The sequence below is a fragment of the Otolemur garnettii genome, unplaced genomic scaffold (assembly GCF_000181295.1).
Source record: "Otolemur garnettii isolate 467f Iridium unplaced genomic scaffold, OtoGar3 scaffold00004, whole genome shotgun sequence".
Taxonomy (NCBI): Eukaryota; Metazoa; Chordata; class Mammalia; order Primates; family Galagidae; genus Otolemur; species Otolemur garnettii.
Genome location: NW_003852399.1, coordinates 21,524,650 through 21,534,349, shown reverse-complemented (window position 1 = coordinate 21,534,349; position 9,700 = coordinate 21,524,650). Strand labels below are relative to the sequence as shown.

The window sequence follows — 9,700 nt, the reverse complement described above, 5'->3', positions numbered from 1 at the left end:
TTCACCCCCTTCAGTCTCCCAGAATGCTAGACTTACAGATGTGATCCCACATAATTTTTATTAATAAAATTAAAAATAGAATAATAATAGCTAGATATATCTGCTATAGTCTATGCTAACTGAGAAGATTTCCACATCAAAATAGTGAAAATCACTATCACTTGCACCAAAGCACTCACCCGAAGCACAGAGCCTTATATTCAGAGAGGAATCCCCAACTCTCAGATTTTCCCTAAGGGAAAAATGTACTTCATATTTGGTGCCCCAACTCTTATAGCTCCATCTAAGTTACTGGCTCCTAAGAAACCTGCCTCTGGGGAAAAAAGGATACTCAGCATTCACAGGTCCCTCAGGACCAAAGAGAACAAAGAAATGGTTTTAAATGGGCTTGTGAGCATGACTTATTATAATTACTCCAGGCTCAGAGCAGGGTGAACAGGTAAAAATACCCATTTTCCCTGTAATGAGTGTGTATACTTTCCAGCTGCTATTTGGGAGTCAGGCTTCTAATCAGTGTCCATCTGGCAGCCAACAGGGCAAATAATTATTAAAAATTCAGGGCCTTGAATGGATAGGTGAGCAATTCCTATGGCCTCTTCCTCTTTCCCATAGCTTTATCTGGCAATAAACCAAGTCTCTTGTCACTCCCTGGAAGCAGTTGGTCCATGCATTGGGCACTTCAACTTTTACAGCTCCCACTTGAGGAACTAGATCCTATATTACCTATGGGCTCAGTGTTTGTGAGAGCCCACAACCACAGAAAACAAAGAAGTGTTTTAAATGGGCAGAGGAACACTACCAGCAGCTACTTTTTCCTGGATCAGAGCAGAGTGAATAGGCAAAAATACCCAGCTCCCAGTTCCTCATAGGAAGGGATTTGACTGCAGAAACTTAGTGGACCAGAACGAAGTGAAATGATATACTCAAAGTGCTAAAGGCAGGGGAGGGGGAGGACACTGGCAACCAAGATTCTTATACACAGAAAACATTTCCTTCAATATCAAAAGGGAGATAAAAACTTTCTAGCTGAGGGAGATTATCACCACTAGAGCTGCCTTCCAAGTAACAGTAAATGAAGTAAGTTCTTCAAGTTGAAATGAAAGGACACTAAACACCCTCCCTAAAAGAAAGAAAATTATAAAAAAGAGACTTTATTGTTAAAAGAAAAACATAAAGACAAAAACAATATTATGTTAATATAAAAGTTATATTTATTTTTAATTCAACTATGAGAGTAAAAAGATATTAGTATCAAAAACAGCTAAAACTAAGTTACATCATAGATACATAATATAAATAAACGTAAATTGGGATGTCAATAGCATATAATGTGGGTAGAAGTAAAGCTGACAGTTTTTGACTGCAAATAAAGTTGCTATCAGCTTAAAATAAATTGTTATGAGACATTGTACATAAGTCTCTGGTTAACTACCAAGAAAATGCTATGGAATTTACACAAAAGAAATAAAGAAATCCTATCAATTAAAAAAAATACATTCGAAAACAGCAAGGGAGGAAAAGGAGGATAAAGGAACTATAAGACAAACAGAAAACAAACAGTTAACAATATGATGGTAGTAAATCCTTTCCTATCAGTAATTTCCCTAAATGTAAATGGGCTAAATTTCTCAATAAAAAGATAAAGAGTAGATTAGAGGACTAACAAAACAAGAGTCAATAATATACTGTCTAAAACGACTTCACTTTTTAATACAAAAACACATATAGGCAGAGCGTGAAGGGGTGGCATGTTCTATGCAAATGACAACCAAAAGAAACAGGAGTGATTACACTTGTATGAGACAGAATAGACTTTAAGGTAAAAACTGTCTCCAGAAAAAAGAATGTCATTACATAAGGATGAAAGGGTCAACTTACTCAAAATATGGGCTGCAACAAAGGCAGTACTAAGAGGGAAGTTTGTAGTAATAAATGCCTACATTAAAAAAGAAGAGAAATATCAAATAACCTAATTTAGCCTCTCGAGGACCTAGAAAGAAAACAAAGTAAAACCAAAGTTAGCAGAAGGAGATAAATGATAAAATAAATCATTTTTGCTGTATCTGTCTAGGTCTATCATGATCAGACACAGAAAACAAGGATCATACAACTTAGACGGATATATAAGAGATGATGCATTAAGTTCATTTTTAATCATAATCAGATACAGAGCAAAAATAAATCTAATAAATTACTTAATAATCATTATTGTATCCAACACTGGATTAAGAAGAACTGAACTAACTCAAGAAGAACTAGAAAGAACTGGTAACAAATATGGAAATTAAAATAGCAATCAAAAGTAATCAAAGGTGATGTTATTAAAAATCACAATGGTTCACAGCATTTACACAATGATTTTAAATAATGCCCTTTATTAAAGATGAGCTTAATGCATTGTCTCTTATATTATCTGTCTAAGTTGTATGTTCCTTGTTTTCTTTTCTGTGTCTGATCATGATAGAACTAGACAGATACATAACAGATGATACATAGATAGGAAATTGCCTGTTCTTTTAATGTTACCATTTCTGGGTCATTGCGGTTAAGTATATATGCAGAACATTGTTGAATTATTGTTTCTTACATGGTAAATCTTTAAATAAGAAAGGTATTGGTTCTGCTGTAGTATGGGTTCTGCTGACGGTTATCATTAACTAAAAGGTACTAATCCCTATTTGTCTAATTACCAGAATCACAAAGACATATTATTCTTAATGACCCTCCTTTTATTTTTGTCTTACATATTCAGTCTCTGTAGACACTGCCCAAAATTGCCAACACCAACTATATTGGCAAGTCATCATGGTAGAATATTGGGAAGAGTTTTCAATTAGCAATAATTATGCATTATGCCTTGGATAAACCTCATTGGCTCTGATACTACCCCTGTGCAAAGCTAACCTTGGTGATCTCTTGCTTTATACAGTTTTTGTTTCCTCTTTATGTACCCTTGAAAATTGAGAATTATTTTTCAGTAGGTATGTCAAAGAGGCACTTGTACAATAATATGAATGTATAGCTTTAACCTTTAGCCACATTTCCTCTTTCTGGCCAATATTTTTCTATCTCAGTCCTTCTTTGACCAGAAAGTATCTCTACCCTCATATGATGAGTCTATTATATGATGGAGTCTATTATAACACAATCCCAGAATGCATTTCTACCAGAGTTCTTTTGCTTCTGATCTTGCTTATGACAATACTAAAAATAAGGATCCCAGAGACCACTACCACTTCCGGCTTCTATTCCCTTAAGTAATCTCCATTTATCTTGAATTTCCCTTCCATATTTGTGATAGTATTTGTCTAGTAGACTTTAGTTTTGATTGTGATTTTTTAGTCTTTTTTCTGTATTGTTTGCATATTGACAATAGCTTTATCTGGCTGCTGGCCCAAAACTATTTTAAGCCTGAGATCATCCTAAGCTGTTTCATCTGGCAATGGTTTAGAGTAATAGCAATGACCTGATAAAAACTCCATTTTCAAAGATTCTCAGAAAATCAAATAAGTTATCATCTCTGAGAAGCATTCTGATATGAGGAAACCTCAGAATAAATAACTCTTTTCTTACTTATAACTTAATGTTTTTAGGCTAAACCGGTTAAAACCCGGTTCTTGCTTTGTCCCCAGACGATCTCATAGAACAGTATACCACCTTAGTCACCTGCACTGGGAGGGCTGTCATCAGCTTCTTCTATTCAACAACAAAGATGGTTTAGATAAGTGACCTTCAAAAAGGGAAAGGCTGAATGTATAAATACAGCATCATGTAACCATCAGAGATTTGACTGGAATCAGAAGAACTAAAACAGGACAACTTCTCAGACTCACAGGGAGGATATGTGTCATTTGTATGTTCACCTTGCACAAATCATATATGGTGCCTAAAATAGAATTCACTCACAGGGAATTTCACTACTTCATTTTATGTCCCAACTCCCTCAGAACTTCCTGAGAGATAGTTAAGTGTTGGAAGTTCATGGTAGAGGTTACTTAACCAGAAATTGGGAATGTGGGCATTGCCATTCTGAGGCTGCCCATAGACTCTCTATTCATCCTTTCTCAAGGTGGCTAAAACTGTAAGTAATGAAAGTTACTTCTCTTTCCATATACATAACAAACATCTGGACAGAGAATGCCATGGTTTCTTTAAACCAGTGAAAAATGTTCACCAGAAAAGTACTGCTAAAAGGATGATGTTGGAGGCTGTGGCCCCATAGGTAAGAATTCAATTGGATTTTTAAAAAAATTTTCCTGTGCTGTAAAAGTACAAGAACGTGAAAGAAAAAAGAATTCCACCAAGTTTACAAACTTTGGAATTAGATGGAAAGGCATTTCCCTAGGTTCCAAGAACAGAGAAATGCAAAATCCATCAGTGACTTGAGGTTAGAGAGTTGGATGGGTCCTGTTAGATCACTTCCAACTTGAAGTCTAACCATCCGTGATATGGGGTTCAGTGAACCCCTGGGATCTTGTAAGACTTTGAGTCAAGCTTTTTGTCCTTAAAATGATAGCTTCAAATGTTCTGATAAAATAACTTCAAAATTATACAGGACAGTGTCTTCCAAACTTGTGTGAAATTATATAATAATTTCCCCATGAGTAAACAACCTTTAGACCTAGGAATATTTACAATTAAGTGTGTAAATGGTAATAAAATTAAATCTGTAGCATTTATATATTTTGTTAAGCAGTCTGTGTTTCATTTTCATCTTTCATTTTATATACCAGTCATATTACACGTTTTGGCATATTAAAATAATGGGCTATACACAAATTCATATTGATTTACACGTGATTTATATACAGTTTTGAAGCATTTAGAACTCAATTTTTCATCATATATGTTCAAATTATCAGATACATAAAAGTTATTTAAGTACCTAGAGATAGTTTGTTTATTAATTCAGACAGCTCAAGTACTTAGAAAGAAAGTATAAATTCAATGAAATTGTAAATGAAACCAAATATTTTCCAAAGGCAATTAGGTGGTTGGTAAAATTTGCTAGAATTTTAAATAGAATTATATGAAATGTAACTCAAACAAAAGCTTCTTGAAAGAGAAGACAAGCTCTTGTATTTGTAACTCTAATGGAATAAGAATTTTGAAACAAATTAAAATTATGAATTGACTTTTCTGCATACAAAAAGCATCTTGTAAGTCACCCCAAAACTCTTATAAAACTCTTATTTAATGTGCAAGTAGCAAATGTAACCCAGTTTTAGAAAAAGTTTCCTGTTTTACATAATTCAGTGCCTGTTTAAACCTTAAGGCATGTGTGTTCCATCTTTCAAATTCCCTATGCTGAGGCAGTATTTGGTCTTTACTTAGGAGGCTTGGAGTGGTGTTGGTAAACCTTCTGTACAAAAAGCAAAGTAAAGGATATCCATTGATTATCAAGAACACATGAACATAAAAAATGCCTTTAGTTACCCACAATGCATGGTACTGGTTCAGCATATAGTCCACTGCACCTTTCTTCCCTAAATAGATATATATTTAGCTTCTAATGTAGATTACAGAATGTGGTTCAGAAGTACTCCTGAACTGTTGGATCCAATGCAAGAAAACTCAATAGACTTCTCAATTGTTACTCCAAATGATTCTTCTAAAAAGTCTTCTACTTTAGGAACCAAAGCTATGTTAATAGCAGGGTGCAGGCTGCACGGATATTGATGCAACAGACATTTGTTGGGACCTATTATATGCAAAGTCAGAATGACAAAGCTCATATTTTAGATTTCAAGGATATGGTATATAAGTTGTGGCTTCCCATTCAGTCTAAAAGAGCAAGACACATGTTGGGGGGGATTGGTCAGGGATAGAGAGATAGTCTGTGTATATAATCTGTGTCCCAGTTTTTCAGAAACTTGGAAGCCCAATGTTAGACAATGAGCCACCTGGATACATGGTACAATGTGAAACTACTCCTTGATAATACAGTATGATTTGGTGGAAATGCTACATAGGGCATCATAGCCATGGTAAAGCCTGACAAAACTGATGGGTTTTTTTACACAAAACTATGACACATAAAAGCACACTATCTGAAGGGCTAACTTTAATGTCTCCTAAGCTCATTGGCTGTAAAACATAATAGATGAACTAACAAACAGTATCCCAATGACTCAGAAATACCACTAATTGTTGAACCACATATATTTGAAATTTTGCATCTGGGTAGAGTCAATTTTTCAAATTTTGATCATTTTTAACATCAATTTTTAAATATGTAATTCTACAAAATTGAATTTCCACGTAGATGCTGAAACATCAATATATGATTTAAGGTCTTCTCTCTCTCTCTTTTTTTTTAATATAGTGTTTCTATGTTAATGGTAAAACAAGCATTTCTTTCTGCTTATAGAAATGTGAGATGATTTATAACTCCACAAAAGTTAGCATGCTCTACAATATCCCAATCAATGCTTCATTAAAGATACATATTTTCCAATTTGTTTTTTTATAAAAGTCTTTGGAAGGATTAAATATTTCCTCCCGTAGTCCAGTTCTTGGTATATATGAGATGCTTAGTTAAATTCTGTTTAATAGCTTGTAGTTGTATGAGCTGAACTGAATTGCATTGATTTTCATTTAACTAAGTTGGACTAAGTTGAGTTGACTTGGGTTGCAATGAACTGAGTTGGGTTGCACTGAAATTAATCCAATGGAATTCCCTAGACTGAGAAAGATATGCCCTGCTTCATATGGTGAGGGATCCTTGACTCATTCCTTCATCTTCAAGATCTAGCACATTTCTTAGTACAAAGCACATATACAATATATTTTTAAGGACTAAACATAAAGTAAAATTAAAATGCTTTATTAGCAATAAAATTCAACAATAATATTTGATCATACACACAATAGATAGGCACTGTAATATGTGCTGGAGATATAGTGATGGTTAAGAAAGATCCTGTCCTCAAAGAGAGTGAAGTTTATTGATAAGGATCAAACAAGTAGATCGGCAATTAAAATACAGTATGAAACAACAGGAGAGCCACTTGCTATGGCTACGTGCTATGTGATCAGTGCATCCATTATAGTGGCCTTACAAGAGATAAGAACAAATGGCACGTCCTATGCCAGGACCAATGGTTGTATCCTATGAAAAACATCACTGATCTGCAATGGGATAAATTGTAATTCTCTCAGTGATCTACTCCCTGAGCTATCTGCCCTTTGTCATCTCTTGGCTGAAATTTACAAAAAGATTTCCGAACTTGGTGATACACACAGCTCAAAGAGTCAAACCGTAGAGGGTGTTGATTGAAATATTTTAAGCATAAGAATAACCCAATCACATTGAAGTATCTTTCAAGTTGCAATATGAAGAATAGTCTGCAGGGTGGTACCTGTGGCTCAAAGGAATAGGGTGCCAGCCCCATATGCCTATGCCGGAGGTGGCAGGTTCAAACTCTGCCCTGGCCAAAAACTGCAAAAAAATAATAATAACAATAATAATCAAAAGAATAGTCTGCAGGCCTGGAGACCACCTCAGAGGATCTTGAATAAACTTTTCTAAACATGCGCGGGCATTTCCCCCTCCCATGTCTCTGGTTGCTGATTTCTGTTTTTATTTGCTTGACCTTCTGCTCACATCCCACCTTCTAAGGTTGGAATTCCTCAGGGATCCATCTGAAATCATCTTACATTCTGTCTACATACTCACTCCTAAATAGTCTCTTTCATTCTCCTAGTTTTATATACCATTTACTGGCATTTATGTCTCTGATCCCAAATTCATCCCAAACTCCAATATCTCATTTATCCCCTTACCAAGTTATTTTCATTGAAATGGCTTGCAAGAAGCCCAATATGTCCCAAATTGAATTCTTGATTTATTTTCTCCTTAAAATCCCTCTATCCTGTGTCTATCTTTTATTGCACAAAATGCTGATACCATGTATCCAACTCCTCAAGCCTCAAACCAGGCCTGTCTCTCTCGACTCTGCCTTTCTTTCAATCTTTGCTGCCACTTCCAATGCCATTTAGACAAGTGGCTTCCAAGCGAATTCTGAGAACTGTAGTTCTGGAGCACTGACTAGAGACACAGAAGCCTAGCCCTTCCTTCCTAACATTGCCTCCCCTCAAGCTATTAAATCTCTGTTAGTGGTGGCCCAGAATCTATATTTCTAGCACATTCCCTGTTTCCTGATGACAATCATAGCTTCAAAATATACTTTAAATGAGTCCTCTCTTCCCCTCCACAGCCAGCCTCTTACATCTCCTCACTGGATGAATAGAATAGACTCTTAATAGACTTCCCAAATTTCATCCTCTACCCCAGGAGTCAGCAAGCTGTTTCTATAAAGGGCCAGATAGCCAACAGCTTAGGCTTTCGGAGCCCTGTCGTCTCTGTTACAAGTACGCACTTCTACCATTACAGCATGAAAGCGGCCATCGATGATACCCACATAAGCAAGTGGATGTGGCTGTGTTTCCACAAAAACATATCTACAAACGGAAGCAGTCAGCCTGTGTTCCACATAACTGCATGAGTGAAACTTTCACATTGAGAACTGGCGGCTTCCTGTTGTTCTGAGAACATAACATGTATCTGAATTCCTTATCATATCACTCTAATACACTTCAACTATTTTATTCCAGCTTCCCTTCTAATCTGACCTATTTATGCCCTCTCCCCTTGCTCAGGTCACATTCTAGGCACACTGCTCCATTTAGGTTGTAGAACTTATCGTTCTTTTTCCAAAATTAGTATTTTTGCACCTACTATGCCCTTTCCGGAGTGCCCTTCTCCTTTTTGCATGCAGGTTAAGAACACGAACAAAGGGATTCACCTAGGTTTTTTGTTTGGGGGGTCTTTTTTTAATTTCAAAGTTTTAAGGGGGTAAAAATGGTTTGGGTTACAAACCCATAGCTACAAGTGTGCCTATCATCCAAATATTAGTCTCCCCTCGGCTGTAGTTTGCAGGGTAGGAGTAGGGAGAACAAAGAGTCTGAATGGAGGGGGGCCAGCACTCCAGTTCTTCCAGCCTCTCACCTTGGAAGGAAACCCACATGCAATGTCTAAGCTCTGAGATCACACGAGATCTCCAGGGTGCACCACAGTCTGGGCAGAAATTGAAAAGTATCTGTATGGGAACAGGAGATGTGATGACTGAAATGCTGGAGCTACCTGGGGTGGCAAAGCAACATAGCATCTGCCCTCTCGGCTCACAGTCATGGGCATGGGGTCTGACACCAAAATGGGGCTGGAAACCCACTGCTTTATCAAGAGGTCCCACCCAGTTCAGTGGTTGCAGCAGGGCTTGGGGTCCTGAAGATGGAAAAGCTTCTGAACGGCTCAGTGACCCACTGACTACTGGAGGTGTGTGAGAAGGAGAAATCATCTATAGCTCTCACTGGGCTCCAACCTTCTCCGCAGGTGATCCCTATCGATCATGATACATTTCTACTTCACAATATTTTTCTGTGAAGTCCCCAGCAGGCTCTGGCCCCTTTTCCCCTGAACTACACCTGAGCTATCCCCAGTCTCCCCTCTCCTCTATCTGTACCCCTTCCTCCCTTTCAGGATGATACGGCAACCAATGTCTCTAGCCAGCCACTGTTTGTCCTCCCAGGGTATTCTAGATTTTAATAATACATCTACCACTTATTTGCCTTTCTCTGCCTCTGTTTTGTCATCTTAAAAATGGGAATAATAATATTTCCCATCTCATTAGAGTGTAAT

General features: G+C 36.9%; 1 pseudogene; it reads right to left on the bottom strand.

Moving 5' to 3' along the window:
* Positions 1-2,736: 2,736 nt before the first annotated feature.
* Positions 2,737-2,901, bottom strand: LOC111728128 (annotated as a pseudogene).
* Between the last annotated feature and the right edge of the window lie 6,799 nt (positions 2,902-9,700).